The sequence below is a fragment of the Lagopus muta genome, chromosome 13, assembly GCF_023343835.1.
Source record: "Lagopus muta isolate bLagMut1 chromosome 13, bLagMut1 primary, whole genome shotgun sequence".
Lineage (NCBI taxonomy): Eukaryota > Metazoa > Chordata > Aves > Galliformes > Phasianidae > Lagopus > Lagopus muta.
Genome location: NC_064445.1, coordinates 14758900 through 14782059, shown reverse-complemented (window position 1 = coordinate 14782059; position 23160 = coordinate 14758900). Strand labels below are relative to the sequence as shown.

The 23160-nt window shown below is 37.5% G+C and overlaps 1 protein-coding gene across 1 annotated transcript in view; it reads right to left on the bottom strand.

Annotated features, from left to right (window-relative positions):
- TENM1 (teneurin transmembrane protein 1) overlaps positions 1–22652 on the bottom strand; it is a 537663-nt gene extending 515011 nt beyond the window's left edge. The window contains exon 1 of the mRNA XM_048959375.1: positions 22600–22652. The gene's annotated coding sequence lies outside the window, so the exon portion shown is untranslated. The remainder of the gene's footprint in view (positions 1–22599) is intronic.
- Positions 22653–23160: the final 508 nt, after the last annotated feature.

Below are 23160 nucleotides of genomic sequence, written 5' to 3'. Positions count from 1 at the left end.
ATTCAAGATAAGCTTCAAATATGAAATGCTGCCTGCTTATCTCAATTGGAATCCACATCCAAAGCGTTTCAAGTGAGTCATTATATCTTGCAGACTTTAGGTTGCTTTAGCAATCGGCAATACAGATTTCATTTGGAAATGGGATGAAATTCATAATTCAATTACAAGGATGACTGCCTAGTCCACTGAATAAAACAGACATAAAAGGTAAAATAAACAAAATTTCCACCTTACTTTAATGAGATTACTTAAAAGAAGTAAATTCAGTTAGATCGCCCACAAATAGTTGCTGAAAACATAAATACTCATTGCTTAAGTCCAGACTTAATTGTAGCATAAATTCAGTCTAAGCAGAATGCACTGAGTTGCAACTATGCTGTAGTAACTGAAAACATCACCCATTAGGTTAATCCTAATATGCAGAGAAATCATACTTAAATAATGAGCAGTATTCAACTTAAAAGCATATAAGTATGGTAGGTAGAATTCTGCCATCAAATAACAGCACCAAAAAGCAACTTGAAGGAATTATTAGGGCTGGAAATATTGATCTTCAGAATTGATACCACATTTAAAATCCAGCAAGACACACTAATGCTAATTCAATTAGCATAAATTAAATCTGACAAGTAGAAAGATAATTGTTATTAACATTTGAACAAAGGGCAAAAAGTGGGTAAATAAACAATAGAGAAACTAATCTAGTTATAAAGGAAGAACTAAATTTATATGAAAGCTGCTATGTTCTCATTACAGACAAGTACAGCAGTTTAATCTCGATTTAGTTCTTTTAAATTCCATTCACCACGCTTGATAAGTGCTTTACAGATTTGCTGGACTTCAGTCTGAGAAAGGCAAAAATGTGCACTTAAGTTGACTTTTCAACTTCACGTTCACAAGCTGTTGAAGTCTAAAGGCACACCTCAGATTGTGTCTCACATATCTTCTATTCAAGATCTTTGCTTCTAATTTACAGATACAGGATCCACTTTGGCATGTAACTACTGCTTCTGATCTGCCACACAGAAGTGCAGTGAATATCAGGCTGAGCGCTGTGTCTGGTGCCATTCTGATACGCTGTTCCAAAGTAGAGTGAAACCCACCTTCATGCATCAACTTAGAACAGTTTACCCTAAATCTTTGTATCAAACCTCTCTAATTCATTAGAGTGCTCAAGTGCTGTTGCGTATTTGTCAAAATTGCTGTTGTGCAGCAAATGCATGTTTTACATTATCAGTGAGAAGGAGGAACATTCCAAATGAAACTTTCTGCTCTGTGGAGCACACGTTCCGCTCCTGCAGCTCCTTTGGGCACTTTTTTTGTCCCCTTCACTCTTTTCCAAATTCATTTTTTTTTGATCCTGGACAACTTCAGGATACAGCACCATAGAGCAATAAACCCTTTTCCTAGGTTGCATTTGCACCAGCTGGGAAAACTCAGGCTTGCTCCAATCCGTTTGTTTTATTCTTCTCATAGCTCTACCAGAAAATTACTTCGGTAAAACAGAGGCTAGTAACAGTGTGTACGCGGTCCTTGACATTAGAGGTATAAATCTCTTCTTTCTGACACAGGGGGAAAAGGCAATCCTTACTTTAGAACAATGGTTTCCAAAGTTATCCTTGGACATCAGTTCTCGTTCTTAAATTAACAACGTTAAAGTTGATGAGAGAAGGAACAAGTTGGGGAACCCGACTTTTGCTTACTGAAAGCATTACCATAAACCCATACCACTTAATCTCACATAAAATGAAGAAAACTAGGGAAATACATCAGTTTTTATTTTGGTTTCTTACTGTTAATGCAACCATCAATACTGTAACTTATGTTACAGTCTGGATATAGGACTGAAACTGAAATGGATGTAAACAAAAGCAACTTCTTTGTCACAGTCTTGAAAGTAAGCCAAATCCCTACTTGTTCAAAATGACTTGGGGAAAGTAGTTCTTTGATGAGATACACAGGGATTTACTGCAAATGCTCCCACTTTCTAAAGGGAAAATACTTCTATAATCTGTGCTAAGATTGAAAGGAAATCTAGAATGAGAGAAGGAAAAACAACAAACAACAACATACTTTGAAACCACAACCAATATGACTTTCTACTGTCAGGAAATGTCTTCCAAAACCCAAGACATTTTCTGAATGAGCTCCAGAATTTGGAGAAATAGCCAAACAGTTGAATATATGTTTCAACTAAACCAAAAGCACGCATTAAGAGGGATGGGCAACATTAACTAATCTGGAGAACAAGAATCCCAATATCACATTAGAATCATCATGCATTTTCACATGAAATACAGTTTCAGAGAGCTTCTATGTTGTTACTTTTTGTTGCTGTTGTTCACTTTTTTTTTTTTCCAAAAATAGAGATGCAGCTTGTTTCAACAACATTACAAAGATCTACTTACACTATCATCATAGTAAATGATGTTTTCCTTTACTGCAGTTGTTTTGGCTTCTTTGTTCTACGAACATAGGCTCTTCATTACATTTTTACTGTGGTCACTGAAAATCCCTTTGAACTATAACAATGGTACCAAAGCTGGGGGGGGAAGGGGAGTGGGGAGTCGAGAGGGGGAGGGCTAATGGGCAATAATTAAAAAAACCACCATGATTAATGGACAAAAGCATTAGCATTGCCCATTGTTGTTTGCAACTGAAAGAGTCTGAACAAATGATTACTTCAGCCACAGAATAGGTGGATTATATTAACTTGTAAATGCAGTGCTCTACAAATGCTTTCTTTTCAAAAAATATTTCCTGGCATCTGTCACTAAATGAATATATAAATTTCACCAAGGTTAAATAGAAGAGACAAAACCCACTGTTATAATTACAACTCAAAGATATTAAAACACACTATTCACTTCATGAATAAATACATATGGAGAATCACAGTGTTGTATTTGCTGCTGGTACAGCTGCTCCCAGGGGTGAGATAATAACTAGGAAGAAACAGACTTGCACTCTCAGCAAAAATGGAAAAGTTTACGTACTAAAAATCTGTTACATAGTCACATACCTTTTTAGAGGAAAGCAATGAACAAACAGGTCAACATGTTTGGGCAACTAACCACCTCCCTCAGGACTCAATGAGCAAGGCACTGGTGGCAGAACAACCTTTTTTTTTTTTTCTTTTTTTTCTTTCTTTTTTTTTTTTTTTTTTTTCCAGTGGCGCATAAGCTCTGGCACACAGCTAAAATACCACAAGCATTTGAATGTTAAAAGGTTAAGAGAAGATCTGTTTTTCTGTGGGGCCATTTCTGCACTGTACCAAGTTCCCTCTGAAAGAAGCTATGAACACTGATTTCCTCATTTAAAAATACTCCTAGAAAAGATGAAGCACTAACGTATGCAGCTCTATAATGCAATGCTTGAAAAGTTTGCAAAATAAGAAGGTGCTCAAGAAGATATTGGCATAATAGAAGTTCCCACAGTAAGAAGTCAGCTGATGTCATTCAATTTAGATTTTGTGGTCTTTGTAGTAGTTTATTAGCTATCTGCATATAAATATTATATCCCTTATTGAGTTCCTAGTATCAAAATGCCTTCCGTCCGTGTATGAATGAGTCTGTAGAACTTCTCATCTAATATTTATAGGTTATAACAACTTGAATACAGAAAACTCCATCTTTCGAGCAGTGCAGATTATGGGCACCGCTGGACATGCAAATACTGAATGTTTCCATCCTCAATAAGCACAAAATGACAGTATGATTTTATTCTTAAAGACAATTTCTCAGAAGATAAACAATTGACTTGGAATTCCTTCACAGAAAAACGAACAGAGAAAAATCACATGAGTTCAAACACTGGTAGTGTACTCCTGGGACTAAAATTGAATTCTTTTTCAAACATTTTACCAAAAAAGATTTCAAACTCATGATGCAACATCCTGTAGAGATTATGTCCCCCATACCTGAAATGACGCAATTAACTCAAGCTAACAGTCTTGCTGTACTAAAAAACTGATCTGTAACTGAAAAAAAAAAAAAAAAGCAGAATGCTTTTTTAATCCAACCAAGAACATCCTTTGTTACAGAATAAATTTTATTTTTTTAATCTAATATCTAGAAATGCTTGTATCACTCTGCTTTGTTGATTTAAAAAAAAAAAAAATCTACACTATCCTCCTTCCAAATGCCTACTTATGCCACACTAAATGGGCTCATTTGTTCATCACCTTCAAGAAGTAACAACAAGGTAGCTTCAGTGCTTTCTCTTCACTGCTCTAAGCTCTGTATTAAAAAAAAAGATCTTCAAAGTAAATTGAACAATTACCCTTTTGTCTGTCTGTGCCTCTGCTCAGCTCAGCCACAAAATCATTCATTAACGAACTAAACCATTTGAAAACAAAACAGTAGCCTTATTTTGTCTTCCAGCTCCAGGAGACAGTGATTTCATCTTCCTAAATCACAAGTACACTTCTCTGCAAAATGTTTTCAGACAGTCTTTCCTTCCACTGCTTTTTCCACAAGGTCGCTTTACCTTTCTATTACCTTCTCTAGAGCTACAAGTAAGTAAGAACCATGCTTTGTGTAAGCACTGAATTGACAGCACAGGCTACGTTTTGCAAATGTGGAATCATTTAAAGTAATGTTATTGAAGCCACTTCAGCTGAGAGTATGCATTCAAACTCTTGTGAACCACTCCTGAGAGCCCCACTCATTATTTACTTGTTACCATCTATCTGCATTCAAATGCAGAATCAAAACACTAAAAATGTTTGTTTCAACATAAATAAAACTTGATTCACACACTTGCCAAAATAAAGAAATGAACAAGCCTGAAAATTGTTTAAGATATGCAGAAAACTAGTAATGAACACTTAATTTTTCATTTAAAAGAAGGTTAAAATCCATAACTCGAGTTGGGATCAACCTCTTAGTTTAAAACATTTAATATAAGAAGAGGTGGATTTGTTTGGAACTGTTTGAAAATGAAGTGTTTAAATCTGCACTTTAAAAAAAAAAATCAGAAGAAAGATCAAGAGAGAAATGGTCAAAGAACACCAATGTACGAGCAGATTTGTGCTGATGTGTCATTTATCTTCTTGTTGCATCTGTCCTTACGAAAAGGGGGGGGCTGAAATGCAAATTTATAAAACACGCATATAAAAAAATATCAATTAGTTGTCAGAATTTGGGCCTGAGGTTATTACTTTATTCTATGGAGAGATAATACAAATGAAGCAGAATTAAGAACTCTATTTCAGACTGATTTTAATGTAAAATTTCAAAGACGCAGTATTAAAGCGGCATTGGTAAATATTATTATTGTTCCTCTGTTATTACAATTCTTTTGCAGTATTTCAAAAGCAAAATTGAAGATTATCCTAGTTGCCTTGTTATCACTTATAATTGGTTTAGGATGATTTGATTATTCTTACAGCTATCTGCTTACATGCTAAACAATTATTCTATACTCTATGAAACTGCTCAGCCCCAAAGTGGAACAAAAAGGCAGCATAATGTGTGCATGCAGACATTCTCTACTTGCCCTATCCCAGCACCCTGTTCACATCCCACTGGTCTCTTTCTTCTTGCCCCTAGGAAACCAAGCACCCCATGGCTGTCCAACTCACCTGTCAGGGCTGCTACTTTTTTCTCATTTCATTATCTGAGTGAGGAATCAAACACTATTAAGCATTAGCTGATAGTAACCATCTCGCAAGCTCACAGTTCAAGCACTGCACAACATTGACACGGAGTAACATTACTAAAGTAATTAAACTTGCTTTAGCGCACTTGAAGCACAAGAAAGATGCTAGATTATTTCAACTTCTAAAGAATGAAGAGTGAAGAAAACATGCTTTGAACAGAAGAATGAGCAACACTGGGGCTCACAGCTTTTATTTGCCACTTTTTAAATGGTATTTTTTCTTTTTTATCAGTTTACCAACCATTTCTGCATCACCCATATCTATACCATAAACTTACAGGAAAAAAAATCTTGAGAAATCCCTGTCTGACAACAAATTACAATCTTGTTGACTTTATGCCAAAGTCACTGAAGTTGAGCACTGAAGTTAGAGATCTGCGGGAAAGCCTATTTGCATCTCAGCTACTTTGTCATGATTATATGCAAAAACACTTCGCCAGACTCCATGCAACAAAGAAATGCCACTGGAAGGACTAAGGCACCTTTAAATTTACTATGCTTTTGTTTAAAACAACATGCCATAATTATACAAAATGGTGTTTAAGTCAGGTATTACTAATCATGCCTTCTCAGAGTGACAATGTGCATAGTCATATTGGCTTCCAGCGTTCCAAATGAGTTAACAGCTATAAGAAAGTGTGCTAGAATCAAGGTTTAATTGAAACCTGTAGCAACAATAGAAGTTAATATAGCAGAAACACATTAAAAACAAACCAAAACAAACTTCAAAGTTGCTGCTTTCACAAACATGCAGTCTATTGACCTTAAGCAGATTTTTATAAGGTTACTCTTTCACCCTTAAAATTGATCAGCATTTATTTGTGAGAAAGGCGAGTAAAAAAATGGCTTTAAGTTATATTCTTAATGTAGCCCTTGCTTCTGTTTAAATACATATAAAGATCAGGGACCTTTCTTAAAATTCCATTATCTATTTAATTTATGAAAATAATTGCCTCATCGTCTCTGATATGACCCAATAGATAAAATCTTTCACTTTATAGCAACTGTAGCAGGAAAAAAAAGGAAAGACAGACATCCTCTGTCTGGGCTGGGACAAAGATACAGGAACTGAAATCTGAAGAAACAACTAGGATTTCCAGGGCAACTTTGGACTGCTTCCATGTCAACACAGCTCAATTCTGTAATAATATCTTTTCTCAGCTCCATAAAAACATGTTCTTGAAGCAAGTCCCTTCAATCAAAGGATTGCTACTGTGTTAAAAAGTACTTCACCCCAAAGTACATAACTATATTATTTAGGTATAAGGTGTCATTTCACAAATCTTGTTTGAAAATCCAGATCTGGTTAAATTTTTTTCTTCTAGGAATGCAGCAGAAAGAACACATATTTCCATGACTAAGTTCTACGACCTTAAGACATGCCTTGTTGGAATATTAAGATAAAGGTACATTGATCCTACCTCTATATTTAAGTGTTCACACCAGGTTTTGCAGCACTGGAAATTCTTTCACTCTAAGTTTTTCAGCCTGATGGTACCTTCCTAAAATGGGGCATTTATGAGGAAACGTCACTTTCCTCCCTACTAGCTTCTTCTCCTAGCCATCATGACAGAAGTTATCCAAAGCTTGCATTTAATACAATTCTTCCCAGATATAGCAAGTGTGCTATGGTCGGCATGTGCAATACAAGTAGATTCTAGCAGAAATTCAGCAAACTGTAGCATTGCCAACCACAGTCCTCAGCCTATCAGCTTTGCCTTCACAATCTTGCCTTTCAAGAAGATTTTAAAGAGATGTCTGCTGCATTCCTCAACATCTTGGTAAGCTCATGCTTTCAGAAGAAACCAGCTTAAAATTAAGGACATCTCACTTGTGTCGACCCCTATCCTATCTCTGATACCTGTTAGCAATTATACGCTTTCTTCTACAGCCTTTTCTTTTCACCTTTTTGATTACAGCAGCACGTGCTGCAGCCTAGAGGCCTTTCCCTGATCACATTGGTTTCTCATTGGGTACAAGAAGTCGTCCAACACCATGACATCCTGTCTTGTGTTCTATTTATCTACCAAAGAGCTGCAAAGCAAATAGTTTGCCTAAAAAGACTTTCAGAAGAGTTTTCTTCCATATTTACTTTTAATCGACAGGGGAAATTATGCAAGTGCATTCAATGGCTTTGCTGCACTGTTATTTCTCTAACAGCAGTTAAATAAAAACCACAGAAAGCATTCCTGTCTCAAAATCATTCTTTTTATATATCTAAAAAAAAAAAAACCCTCAATCATAATCAGCATAAAGTAGAACATTACCGATTTAGATAAAAGGTAGCTGCATGGCTTAAGCCAGTTCCACTGTGAGGGGACTGGCACCAAAACCTGCTGTGAGGAGGAATCCTAACTTGAGGCCAGCACTTAGAAGCACAGTAATGATACTCTTGTTGGGGCATATCTCAGAGCTGCTCTAGTCTAAGAATTACGTTAAGGAGATTTTGGCCATTTTCTTCCTAGGATGAAAACTCTCTCTTCTCTTTGAAGGGCAATCTACAGATGTGCAACACATGCCACACACAGAAGCTGTTTTACTGGATTCTGGGAGATTAGCTGTGCCAATATTATCTATGCCAATACAAATAACTCAGATATTAAATATTTACAGGAAATGAGCTCGTAAATGCAATTAAACTGTTTTTTGATATTCATACAGTTTCTCCACATTCCAGCCAGCATTGATACCTAGCACTTGTCTCCATGGGGACTAAAATCCTTTAATAAACTGGGTTTAATTTTTTGAAACCAAAGGATTAGGAAAAAAAAAAGGAAAAAAAAGGTGTTTAGTGTACCTCATGGTGATCAAATACAATATTGCTACTTCCTGATGAAGAAGAAGGCTTGATGAAGAGCACAGGTGCAGGTAGGAGCCTAAAAGGATGCTGCAGCCTGCAGTCATAATCTCCTGGGTGTTTCGCATCTGAATAAACGAGTTGTATCATCATTCTTTCATTTGAATAATCCCTCCTTGGAAAAAAAGTTCTAATCTGTTTATTGCGCAAAGCACAGAAGAAAATGTGATAATAAGCTGAGACTATTACTTATCTATTGTAATTCATAAAACAAGAAATTAGGCAATTATGTTAATGAGATAATATTCGCAGCCCAGACTTTAAAGAATTATTATACAAATCACATCATGAATTAGGAAGGAAAGCAAAAGAAAAGTTTGTGCAGAATCAAACCACTATGCCAGAAAGCATAAACCCTACTGAACGTCAATCTGAATTAATGGAATTAAATCACACATTTTCATACTTTTCTAAACATGGAAGACAGCATGCTGAAACCATTCCACCATAGGTGCTAGCCAGCAGAGAGAACACACAGGCTGCACTGAAATTATTTTCAAAAAAACTGACAGAAGCCATATTGCCATACCTTCAATCTACCTGAACTCTCCATTTTCTTCAGTTCAAACCAAAAATTTGATGCTTTACTGGGTAGCACAGCATGCTTTTCCAGCCAGATTCTGCAAATCAGAATGCAGTAAAAGGCTCTTTCAAAAATGACTATGGGCAACAGGGTCCCATAAATAAAAAGCCACACGTGAGAATAGGTGCACATGTTCCAATGACCCTGTGATAGAAAGGATACTTTGTTAACTGATCTCAGAAAAAGGAAAGCATGATGAAGAGCTGAGCCCAGGACTGAGAGGTGAGCACTGAGAGGGCAGAATAACTTCAAGTTACTTTGCTGACTCTCCTGATGAGCTGGACCATGCCTCCTCCTCCTCTAACTGTCCTCCCTCCAGCAGCCAGGGAACCTCCTCATCTAAGAGAGCTCAAGTGCTTTCACAGAAAATCAGAGTTCAGTAATCCTCAGATTTATGTAATATTCAAATACAAATATTTTAATAATCTCTCACTGTGGGATTCTAACACACCATCTTTTATATGTCTTAAAGTTCAGTGACCTGATAAGAAAACTCCAGCAAGTTACACCACTCAGCTAACCTACTCTAAGATGTTTGAGCTCTAAAAAGAGAATGCTTCAGATAATGGAAAAGTATCCTTAAAGTCTGGCAATGCAGCTGTGGAAAACTACATTTACTTGAAGGTGTTATTCCACAGTAAGACCAACGAGGCCATGAACAAAACCCCACCAGCCCCCTTTAAAACTAAAAGGTCAACACATTCATTTCTCAGTTCGTTAAACTATGATCTCTATGGCATTTTTTAAAAGGTAGGTTGATGAGCTAAAGCTAATTCTAATGGCAATGGGAGAAGAGCCAAAGAAAAGTTTGAAAGCAAGGAGCTGCATGACCTTGATCAGTGGCTTGCTCCATCAGCAGCAGGCCAGATCCGTGGCAAAGGCTAAGGAAAAAGCATCATGTGCCCAAAAGGATGGAAAGATGAACAACACCAAAACAATGCTATTGATTATCTCATCACTTCAGCTCTTGTCCTCCTCATCCAGCAAAAAGAAAGGTTACACCTGGGACAGCTCAGCCTTTCATGAAAGGGAAATCAAATAGGATTTACTACTTCTCTGATGTATGACTGACTTTTGTAATGAGGAGGAGGGGATTGCGATCCTGGGAAAGCTTTTCTCATTAAACTGTCAATTCTGTGTTTCTGAAAAATTGATTAAGCAAGGTATGTTGATGATCCTGTGAATTTTAACAACTTGAAGTCAATTACACCAGCAACCCAGCGCAGAGTTTCAATATTGATGCTGGGACATTGTCTTTTACATCTGAATGAAATAAAGTCTTTAAAACCCAGGGTCAGGAGGGAAAGTTGTGCAAGTGCAAAAGGCAGCTCCCTCTGTCTAGCTGTCATAAAACACACTGTTGTTTATAGCATTTAACAGTAACTACAACAGGTTACTTAGAAAACACAACAAGGCACCACTTCTCAGAGCCTAAAATTATCATGATGGAGACAGCCTTCCTTCTCGCTTTAGCTGACAATCAGATTACATGAGAGGAGGTGAAACGGAAGCCATCAGCACAGAAAGTCTACAGTGTTTGCTATTTTTAGCTTTTTAAGCTGCAAACGAGGCAGGCTGCTACTGTTAGGAACAGGAGTCACACGTCCCCTTAAATCCCTGCTGGAGGAGCGCAATATCCACATGCCCTCCTGAAACATTACTGTGGGACATACGGGAACAAAGCCAACAAATCAAAGAGAAAAACAAATGAAGACACCTTGTAATAAATAAACTGCCAGAATTAGTCCAGAAATACAAATTGAAATGTCTTATTGGGGAGTACTTGACTTTTTGTCCGACACTTACAAGTTCTGTGAAAAAGGAATACGCTTGCACTCTATGCAAAGCTGCAATCAGTGAAAGCAGTGTTCTGTTTCCAAATGCGATGTTTCCAAGACTGTTGGTAGAGAATGATCAATTTTATACGTTAAATGTCATCATTAGTTTAGAAATCATATTGCTATTACAATCACTGAGAAAAACAACTACTTTAGTGAAGCACTGCCCTTCATGAAGCAATTGCATCAAGTTAACATCAGAAAAGTTTTCTGAAGGTTGGTTTTAATCATTTTTAGAAAGTCAATGCTTAGGAAAATACGCTTAGGGAGTGAGCATATGTATTTCCATATCAGTTCAATAATTCATACGAACACAAAAGCTTAATGCTGTACCTAACTTTTTGAGGGGGAAGAGCAATATGTTGGGTAAAACACAGTTTTCAAATACAGGGAGGCAATTCTCTGCATTAATTTATTAAGATTTAATCTATAAGACACATCTTATAAACCCAAAGGACAATCAGAGTGCACTGTCAAAACTTCATCCTTGTGTCCTAGACTGGCTACTGCCCCAGCATTACTTGTTACCATAGGTGCCTATGCAGCTGATATTTTGCAGAGAATCACAGAATCACAAACCAAGATTTCCGCAATATGTTTGATTTTGCTGCACGTGCTTTACAAAGAATGATTATATTGCACTTCTAGTGCAAACGCATTCAGTATGCTCTACTTAACAGATCAAAACAAAAAGGGACTAAGAGTTAACACTTGATTCTCCACAGGTCAGACTATCACAAAGGCTGAACAAAGCAACTACGAGCACGACTTGAATGAAATGATTTCATTGAGATTTAACTTGAAATTTAAGTTATTAACTCTGGTTTTGGAGAAAAATCAGAGAATGCTTTTCTTTCTCTTGGCACTAAGTTTACTTTACATTTCAGCTACTTTTCAAATACTTTTAATATTACCCTTGTGCAACAGCAACCATCAGTTCAGGTCTGATTGATATCTATACGCTGACCCACATGTCCCAAATCAAGAGCAATCTCACCAGCACAAAAGATTAACAACAACAACAACCCAGGAGAGTACTTGGTAAATTATTTTGTGCAGTCTCTGCCTCTCTGTTCTAAAACTAAGCCTGGGGAGCATTAGCCTGCTGTGGTAGTTTCTTTAGACAACATTTAACCTTAAGCACTGCATACCTCTGTGCAGTCACTGTCAGTCACCTGACACTGCACCAGTCTTTAAGTACTTGCTACAGTAAAATGACTTAAGTGCTATTTTCACTATTCTCAAACTTGTGTAAGAAATACTAATGATGTGGAATCCTTAAGAATCTGTTCTTAAGCAGGGAAAAAAAGCATTAGTGTCGACTACATTTGAAGATACATACACATATATGTTAAAAAACAAAGCTGTTATTTTCCTTCAATTAAAAACAAACATGATCAATATAAGCAACATCCATCTTGAAAGCACTAGTATAATATGAGGGCTGCTCTGAAAGTAATGCCTTGTATTTCATTATCTTAGCCCACAGTATCAGAGGCAGATGGTGGTACAGCAGTAGAGGCTAAACCTTCCCACCAACATCCCATTCCATTTTGTGCCCATGAGACTGTTGGCAGCAGAGGGGCAGTCCGACAGAATGATGTCTCACATGGATACGCATATGAAGCAAAAGAGGTGGAACTGAATTCCTCCAGAGGAGAAAATGGCATTCTCAATCCCACTAACATTCACTGATGATGGCTGAACATTGATGGAGACCAAACAGCAGAGAATCTCCACTGGTGCAGATTGTTACGACCCTAGCATGCAGGTTCTTGTCCATTGCTGGCAAAAACATGGAGCTAATGGTGGTAACTATATTGAGAAAGTATTCTGTGGCTGTGAATGTGCTCAAACTGTTACTGTGCTCCTCGTATCTGTTGTAATTTCCATGGAAATAAAAAGGAGGCATTACTTTCAGACCAACCTCTATACTTCAAACAAGTTTACAGACTTACAAGAACAAGTCCTACAGCTATTTATTGCTTAGTATTTTATTGCCTCCAGTTAGCAGTACACAGACAAGTGGAAGGAATCAGTTGTATACATAAAGAGCATGCTTAGGTATGCTTATAGATTTTATTTTTATTTTATTTTTTTTAAGCATCAGAACTCAAGATGTTTTCATGCTCAAAATTTTAATTAAAAAGCTTGAAACATTTAACATGAAGCTCTTTTCTGAGTGGTTACTCTGCTCTTCTGTTATCAGCTACTTCAGATGTATCAACTGCAAGGACATTTTTACGTTTTTAATACACTGTAACACAAAATACAAACTAGCAAATAGTGTAAATTAATCATGGCTAACACTAAGTCAAACTTAGGGCAGGTAAACTGATATTCCAAAGTTCCTACTCACTGTGCTCACATTTCTGCCTTTCTCCTAGTGGAGTACTAAGTTTTCATTATTTTACTTTAGGTTTTGTACTAATACATTAAATCCTCTATAACAATGCCACACAAAACCCCATTCACCAAATCAATTAGCTCATTCAATTTTTAAGAGGTTGGACCAGTGGTATATTGAAGTTTTAAAGCAGTTCTAGAGGCAAATTCTACGAAGACCTACATTTTTAAGCCGCTTTTATTGGATTGTTTCACTGCTCACCTTCGGGACTTTAAAATATCAGATTAGAGCTTGTGAATTCCAGACTTCTGTTGATAAAATTGGATTCCTCAAAGTTTGACCTGTGGCAATGGTTTTGTTTTGCTTTGCTCTCTTCCCCAGCGGCAGCACTTTACAGAACAAATGAAATACGCAACAGTCAGAGAATGACTGAGCGGATGCTGCACCAAATATTGTCACAACAACACTCACATGGTAGGAAAAGGAAAAGATGACAGTTAAAAGGGACAAAAATGATTTAATGGCATTCATTTTCTCCCTCACCCGACAGATTGCCCATTGGTTCAAAAATTGATGTGAGGCACATTTTGCTGATAAATCAAACTAGCCTACATTAATCTTTAAAATGAGAGCTGTTCAAGCCTTTGTATACTCAAGGAGGTGTTTTTTTTTTTTTCCAACAGTGAAATTTTTACACATCTACAAATATTTCAGACACGTTTCTGAGTTCGGGCTGAACAGGGAGCAATTCAGCAAGTGTTGGATTTAGTTCAACTGCGAAGCCTAGTAAATGATATGGCATCTGCATTCCCTCTTCGTCCAGAAAACAGGGCTTCTCACTAACATGCTAAGGCTGCCCATTACAGTGATGGCACTGGGATATAATGCATTTCACACTAGGTTGAATTCCATCTTCCCATTACTCAGCATTGCAAGCAAATTACATTTTAGCCTTAAATCATAGGCTTAGATGAACAGAGAGGAAAAGGTGATTTTCCCTCCCTACTTTCCCCTCTGTATAGTTTTAGGCAGCTGTGATGCTTTTCACAGATATATGTGCTCAACACAGATTCTTCAGAGCCTTTTAAAATCCCTTCCCAGAAATGTAGCATCTTTTCTCTCAGAAATCTTTCCCCCCACTTCATGTAAACTTAGAATATTTTTTCCTTGTTAAATTTCTGCTGAATTCCCAATATCTAATACACAGTAGCTATACGATAAAGATGATTTAGATTACAAATAAAGCACACTATTTTACCATGTGGATAATTAAAGCTTACAACAATTTACCTACAGGTGTGCTCAATTCCCCATCAGTCAAAGTCTCCAAATTACCATTCAGTATCTCTTAGAATCATAGAATGGGTAGGGTTGGAAGGGACCTCAAGGATCATGAAGCTCGAACCAACACCCCTACCATGTGCAGGGCCACCTTGAATGCTTCCAGGGACAGGGCAACCACAACTTCTCTGAGCAGGCTGTTCAGCACCTCACCACTCTCTTGGTAAAAAACTTTCCCCTCATATTCAACCTAGATCTTCCCTCCTTCAACTTAAAACCATTTATTATATAAAGTCCTAAATCAATCAAGAATCATTTTACCTGATGTAAAAGTTACACAGGAAGTTGCATTACACAGAACAAACCAAATTATTATTATAGGCTATTTAACTTTAATATCTGTTAATATTTAATTAGAAAATTAACACAAAGGCCCCATAAATCCCACACAGTTACCATGTGGAAAGATCAGCACGTAAACCTAAACAGGAAAAGTCTTATATGTGAGAAAGCACAACAGGGAGGTGGAATATTTCAGTTAAAACCAGCATCTCAGAGTCACCAAAAGCTTCTTGAAAACACTAAATTTAATATGGGCGAAAACAGTAGAAGCCTAATGTAGAAAAAATCCTCCTTGGTCTTGAGAAATGAAGGAAGGCAGCTTGAGCATACCCATCGAGTTTGGCCTACATATATCTTACAGCACTATTAATACTAAAGTTATTAAACAGGATTATTGTTAGCAATTAATTAGCAGTGACATTCAAAATAATCGAAGAGCAGCCAAATGAATATCTGCATATTAAGCAGGTTGAAAAAAAAATAGCTGCTATGAATGAACAAAACAAGGTAAACTTAAACTTGCAATGTAGTCTTGGTGACTTCATAGAAAGTCACCTTTACAAGGCAATAGCACTGTTGAGATATTTATTTTTTTTACTTCTTAAAGTAACATCTTCCCTTCCAAAAAGTTTTTATAGAAAAACAGTGACTGAGGAAATGTGCAAGATATAATACATGCATTTACGTACATGGGGTAACATCTTTAAACCACTAACAACCAATTTCTGAAGAACCAAGAGCTCTTTTTCTCCCCAAGTGATTCTTATCTTACGAAAGAAAGTGGTTAGCAGAGCAGGGTACTTAAAGGCAAAAGAAGGAAATCTTATTTACTTTTTTTTTTCCCCCCACATTTTTAGTAGTGCATGCTCCATTAGAAATGGTAGTGACATGCCACAAAGCTCTTTTTCCAGTAGCTACTGGTGTTGCTGTATCAGCAACAGAGGCTTGGACTCACCCTCTGACAGCTGACGTAGCTGCGCAGGTCTCAGGCTGCAGGGAGTGCTTGAGGCCTCTCTGTGCAGCCTGGTCTGTCAGTCAGCTGTCCTGCAGAAGGTGTACTACTCTTGATGAGTTGAGGCATCAGGACAGGGAACTGCCCAAGGAAGTAATCCAGCTTCTCAATATTTGAGAAGATGTGCAGGAAACAGATGGGCATTCAGTGCGATTATGCACCTTCAGAAGATCCAACCTCTCACACCAGTGGAGTTGCTGGAAGGCTCTGTGCCATGAGAAATGGCACATCTCAACACTGTCGAGGATGGCTGGAATGCAGTCACTTCTCATATTGCGAGAAAGGCTCCTACTCCTTCTAAAGACTCACAACAGGTTCCTCAGTTGTAGCTCTTGAAACTGAGGAAGAAGTTGGAACAGAGATTCTCCATAATTCTTTTTTTTTTTTCCCCATGCACTCTCCCACAGAAAACATCATGACTCAAGCCATGTTTTGCTACTCACTCTGCCTTTATAGTCCTCTCCTTCCTTACCCTATCTTACCTATTTTAAAGCCCTCTTTACCAGGCTGGCCAATCTGTTAGCAATGATGGGCACCCTCACCAAGTTTGCTGACACCAAGCTGTGTGGTGTGGTTGACACAGGCAAAGGAAGGGATGTCATTCAGCAGAAACTTATTAAACTCAAAAGATGGACCCTTGAGAACCTAATGAGGCTTAACAAAACAAAGTGCAAAGTTTTGCACCTGGGTCAAGGTAATCCCAAATATGTATGCAGACTGGGAGAAGAACCCCTTGAGAGTAGTTGGTCTGAGAAATACAAGGCTCCTGGTAGATGAAAAACTCAACATGAGCCAGCAGTGTGAGCTTGCAGCCAGAAGGCCAACAGTATCTGTTGCATCTGAAAAGGGGTGACCAGCAGGGCAGAGAGTTGAATGTCCCCCTCTACTCTATCCTTGTAAAGCCTCATCTACAATATTACATCCAGGTCTGGGGCCTCCAATACAGGAAAGCTGTTGATTTTTTGCAAAGGATCCAGAGAACAGCCACAGAAAAAAAGTGATCAGACAGCTGGAGCACCTTTCCTGTGAGGACAGGTTGAAGGAACTGGGCTTGTTCTGCCTGGAGAAGAGAAGACAGTGAGGAAACCTCATTATGGTCTTCCAGTATTTAAAAGGAGATTATGAACAGGACAGAAGTCAACTTTTTATATGGGTAAATAGTGATAGAATGAGGTGAACTGGTTTTAAACTAAAGGAGGGAAGATTTCGATTGGATGTCAGTGGGAGAATTTTCACTGAGATGGTGGTGAAGCACCAGAACAGGCTGCCCAGAAGGGTTGTGTGCACCCTGTTCCTAGAGGTGTTCAAGGCCAGGCTGGATGGGGCTCTGGGCCGCCTGATCCAGTACTTGATATAGCAGTTAACAACATTCCCTGCGGCAGAGGGCATGGAAATTGATGACCCTACAGGTCCTTTCCAACCTTAGCCATTCCATGATTCTCTGAATATAGTGTTAGATTCTAGCAGCTTGAATGCTACCACTTAGTTACGAAAATGTAAGGGATTAATCCTAACTGAAGAAAACTTATTACAAGCGAATGCCAAAGCACAGAGTATTTCTACTACAAACATAATATTTCTATTAGGTCATTTTATCTTTTAAAATATTTTTCTCTTAGCTCGACTGTGCCTGAATTCAGGCAAAACTAGCCTCTATCCCCACTAATCAGGGGAAATGTAAGCTCTATCCCTTACATTCAAAACAACAGAGAACAAAAGTATCGTATATTACTAATATTAACTTTCACACTTTTTGAATAAATAAAGTTTGGAAAACAATACATAAATTCCTTTTTTCTTTTTTCTTTTTTCTTTTTTTTTTTTAGTATCAGGTAGATGGCAAATAAATGTTACTATCTACCAAAATTAATGTATTTTTCTCTATTGAAAAAAACAACCTTCATTTTCTATGTTTCAGAACTACTGCATTCTGCACGTATCATTCAAGCCAGCAAATCACTTGAATATACACTTACAGTTAAATTGACTTTCATAAGTCCATATTTGATATTAGGCATGTACTTTACTGAATGCTGATAATGTCAGTATATTACTTTGCTGGCCCATTTTCTGTACCTCTCAGGCTTGTTACAATCACAGTTATATTTAGTCAGGCATATTAGTAATGCAGCTCTTGATACATAAGATATAGTGCTATAATATCATTATAGAACATTTGTTCTATTAGATTTTGCAGAGATACATATTAGGACCAACCCAACGTTCAACCCTTCATTCTCAGGAAATCAAGGGCATAAATTTATCTTGAGCTACAGGAAAACCAACTAGGGACTCCTACACATCAAATTCCCTATGTAGAAAACTAACTTCACATTGTTGAGTCTTACATAAAAGGACTTTAGGAAAAATTAATTTCTACTAATACAGATGCCAAGAGGAACTACAAAGAAAAGCCTCATATTAGATGTCCAGCTTCAGATGTTGTAAATCAGATGGTAATTCAGGAATAAATGCTCAAAACAACCCACCAGAGTGCTAGGTGAGTCATTTTTCCCTTTTTTTTTTTATTAAAGGAATTCAGCATTCTGCTCATTGTACCTAGTGTTTCCCTTAAATCATCTTCACACTGAGTACTTATCCTTGTGGTTTTTCCTAAGGTTTACATTATTCAAATCAGATGTGCAGATCTTTGACTCCTTTCTTTATCTTCTTTAGGCATGGTTCAGGGCCTTGATGTCTTTCCTGTCGTGAGGAGCCCAAAATTGAGCGCATTATTGGAGGTGTGACCTCACCAAAGCTGAGTACAGAGGGTTGATCACCTCCTGCTCCTGCTGGCCATGCTATTTCTGATACAAGCCAGGATACTATTGGCCTTCTTGGCCACCTGGGCACACTGCAGGCTCATGCTCAGTCAGCTGCTGACTAACACTCCAAGACCTTCAGACGGACTTTCTTGAAGGAAATGAAATTTTACAGATGGAATAAAAGCTATCTACTCCCAATGCACAAAGAACTTTAGAAATATAGATTGAAACCTTAGCCTGAACAGATAATCCTTAGCACTGGGCACTGGTTGTTTTCTATTTTCATGCAAATTGCAGAGTTGTAAAACTTTCTCTTCTGTGTAGTGAAAGAGTCCCCTGGGATGCTCCTGAACTCCATGAAGCAAAGCAGCTCTCAATGAAGATGCAGTAAACAGGATGAGAAGACAGGATGGAATCTATGGAGCTACACAGCACAACAGACAGCACTTACAGACAGGTTTTTGTTGTTTTGTTTTCTTCTCCTGCAATTGAAATCCCATCTTGAAAGCAGAAATATTTGAAGATAAGCTTTTATCTCTCTTCTTCGATATCTTTCCTAAACTATTTTGTTTGTTGCTTTCTATGAACGTGATAACAGCCTGAGGATCACAGGATTGCAACATTTTTGAATCGCTAGATGGTCTGTGGTCAGTTTTGAAGTTTCCAGAAGGTTTAAGGTTCACTGTAACCAAAGTAAAATCTCATGATTCTTGAAGACCTGATAGGGAAGGCTACCATTCTTGCTTTGTCTCTTAAATATAAAAACTCCTTTTTAAGGCAAAGGAACAACTTATGTAATTGCATGTAGAGACAACAGCATCCTGAAACTCAAACAAAAAAAGACATCCTGGACTTTCTTGCTAGAGACCACAAAAAATGCTTCTAAGACTTTATTCCCTTACCAATTTTGAGACCCTTAAGGAGTAACTACAACAGTAAATATTATTTTATTATTACCAAATCCATATTTTATATTTTTAGACAATGGAGTTGTCTCTTGATTAGTAGATCACCTTTATAGAAATGGCACCCGAATTTTTACTTATTGATATGGGCTGCTGACAGCTCATTGAGCGAAAACCTGATATTTTTTAAAAGTTTGTGGCATTTCTCTTGTGGCACCCAGCATTAATAGCAGGGTGTAACTGAAATCTATACCTTTACCTGTGTTAAAGCAAAGAGTAACTAACATGTTGATTCCAGCTAGATTATTTTGTCAAGACTCCAACATATTATATGGATTTGTCTATGGTCTTAGCCTTAATAAAAGATGTTAGCCATCACTTTTTTCAGACACCTTCCTGATGATTATAGTGCAGTATCACAATGCCCAACTGCTTCACTACTCAGTTTTCAGAACATTCTTTTACCTTAGCTTGCTCCCTAAAATAGCAAATCTAACAAGAGTGGAGAAGTCCAAACTTGTTAAATTAGGATTTAAAAATTATTTTGCATATAAAATTCAGTTTCAAAGAAAGTAGGAGGTATAACTTAATTGAAGCCACTAGACTACTCCACACGTTATAGCGAGTATATATAAAATCACTTGGGAAAGTAAGTAAAACTTAAATAGATAAAGTTTCCCAACAAAATTTAATGCATTTATCTCTTTTGCAATGAATCATGTACAGAAGCTGCACAGGTCTCCAAAGTACCACATTCATAAAAACTAATTACATCCATCCTAGACAAAGGAATGCATTAAACACCAGTTTGTTCATCCATTCATTTACAGGTATACTTCATTATAAAAAAGAAGGCTCAGCAACTGGATTATAAACCAATTCCCATTTCCTTTCTTTTTTTGCAGCAAAATTCCCATTCACTGGGATTGGCTTTTTTTTGTAGAATTTCATCAGTAAGAGTCAGAAGCATATTTAAAAAAAAAAAAAAAAAAAAATAGCCCCAACCTGAGCCAGAAAACATTCAGATCTTCATTTTAGCAACCACGTTCTCACATGAAACGATACTGTTTTCTTCTTGCATAATATTATTAACCCTGAAGTACGTGAATAATAACAGCATATTTTTAATAAACATGAAAGAGATTTTAAAACAAAGATATGAGGACCAAATCTCCACCAGCAGTCCTTGTCCCATACTCAACCAACTCAGTTTTCAAAGACTTCCATCTCTGTATGACTACAGGGAGCTGCAGCTAATGGGCAATAAAGATGTCAAGAAAAGAATGAATACAAGAACATACACCTAAGTAATTATCCCTGGTCAGCTGGTCACAACTCATAACAAACTCTATCCATCACACACTGAATGTATAAACCAATGGCCACTGAAGAAAAAAATAAAGATATTTAAAATGTATCATTTAAAAATTCTCAGCCTGCACTTACGCCTGATCAACAAAAGATAAATGCCAGTGACACAAGAACTGAAAAACATGCACACTATTATTTAAGTTGTATTTGTAAGATTAAAACATTCTGGTTTTCAATCCAGTTTTCAAACAGGTCAAACCAGAGCATGGAAAGAACAATAAGTGTTGCATGAATCATGGTTTGTTTTTTTTTTTTTTTTTTTTTTTTTTTTTTTTTTTAAAGGGAAATGTCTATGTGCCTTTTTAGCATAATGTTATTAGATTTCAGAATTTAGTGCTGGAGAGGACAAACAGTGCCGTTATCAGACACTATTGTCAGCAGATTACAACTGAATTGTAAACAACATCAGCGCAATTAAAACTACAGAAAATGTGCTGGTCTTGGCATGGCACGGGTATAACAGTGCTTGCTGTCTCTAGAAGGAATTGTGCAGGTTTTACATAGGTTCTCTGTTTTGCACACATCTCATTTGTATTATGTCCAGACCTGCGGCTCCCAGTACAGGAATGACATGGAGCAGGTCCAGAGGAGGACCACTAAGATGATCAGAGGGCCTGAGCATCTCTCTTATGAAGAAAGGTTGAGAGAACTGGGATTGTTTAGCTTGAAGAAGAGAAGGCTCCATGGAGACCTCATAATGGCCTTCCAATACTTGAAGAGAGCATATAAACAGGAAGGGGAACAGCTGTTTATAAGGGTGAATAGTGATTGGATAAGGGGGAATGGTTTTAAACTGAGACAGGAGAGGTTTAGGTTGGATATTAGGAGGAAGCTTTTCACATAGAGGGTGTTGAGGCACTGGAATAGGTTGCCCAAGGAGGTTGTGGATGCCCCATCCCTGGAGGCATTCAAGGCCAGGCTGGATGTGGAGATGGGCAGCCTGGTCTGGTGGCTGGCGACCCTGCACACAGCAGGGGGTTGAAACTTGATGACTGTTGTGGTCCTTTCCAACCCAAGCCACTCTATGATTCACAAGCACATCAAGGTTGCATCTAATAGGACCCCACACAAAAAGTTCTCATGTACTTCTGGATCGAAACTATTTCTTAATTTTCCTGTGAAACAAACATTTTTGCATCCCAATTTACACAACTGATTGGTACCCCTACATTTCCAAAGCTACAGCATCTACTGCAGTTCAAGGAGGCAGTGAATCAAAGCTAACTTGGGACTTCCGGTGGATAAATTGTTTTTCAGTGGAGAATAACCTCATCTGCATGAATTAAGTACTAATGAGCTAGTAACGTACTGAGACAGACTAGGGAGAAGTGAATTGGGGTGATTTTAAAATACCATCTGTATGCACCGTGGAGTAAATCAAATAATATTAATATCATTAATATCTTTTCATTGTAATATAAATAGTAAAGACAAACAAATTCAGTGGACAGAGTGGTTGTAATAAAACAAACTACATAAGCCACATACTGCCTTAGCAAAAAAAAAAAAAAAGAAAAAAAAAAAAAGAAAAAAGGAATCTTAAAGAAGTGAAAGACCCACTTTAAGAAGTCAGCTCTTTTTAAAGATATAATGTCATATGCATATGTCAAATGCATATTGTCAAATCAGCTACTCACATGTTAGCTTTCACTGGAGAAAAGTGCCCATGGAGCAGCAGGACACTGCAGCTGCATCCCTTTCCAGTAGCAGGGCCCCTCAGCTCCAAGCTGGCAGCCCTGCAACTACAGATGGGACATTTGTATACCACTGCAGCTTGCTCTGAAGTTTCTGATTTAGCTCCTTTATTTCAGGCAGAACCACTACTTTAGTTATTATCTCAGCAACATGCAAAATGACTAAAAATGCCTATGCAAAAAAAAAAAAAAAAAAAAAAAAAAAAATCCACATAGAAGAACCATCAGGCTTTGTCTTCTAATCACTGTGCAGACTTTAAGGCCCAGTCCCACCATATTCATCGTTTGAAACCAGTGACAAAACTCAGCATGTCCAACTGTCCTTGAAGTGAGCGTGAAGAGAGCATCGGAGCAAGCGGTCTCATTTTTCAAAATCTCAAATTGCCTTTTTCACCTTTAACAATCTCCCTGCTATTACTGCAGAGGAGATCCTGACAGGCTCTTTGCTGATGCACAGGAGGCAGCTTTTTAGAAAGCCTTTCATTCTCTGTTTTTGAATGTGTC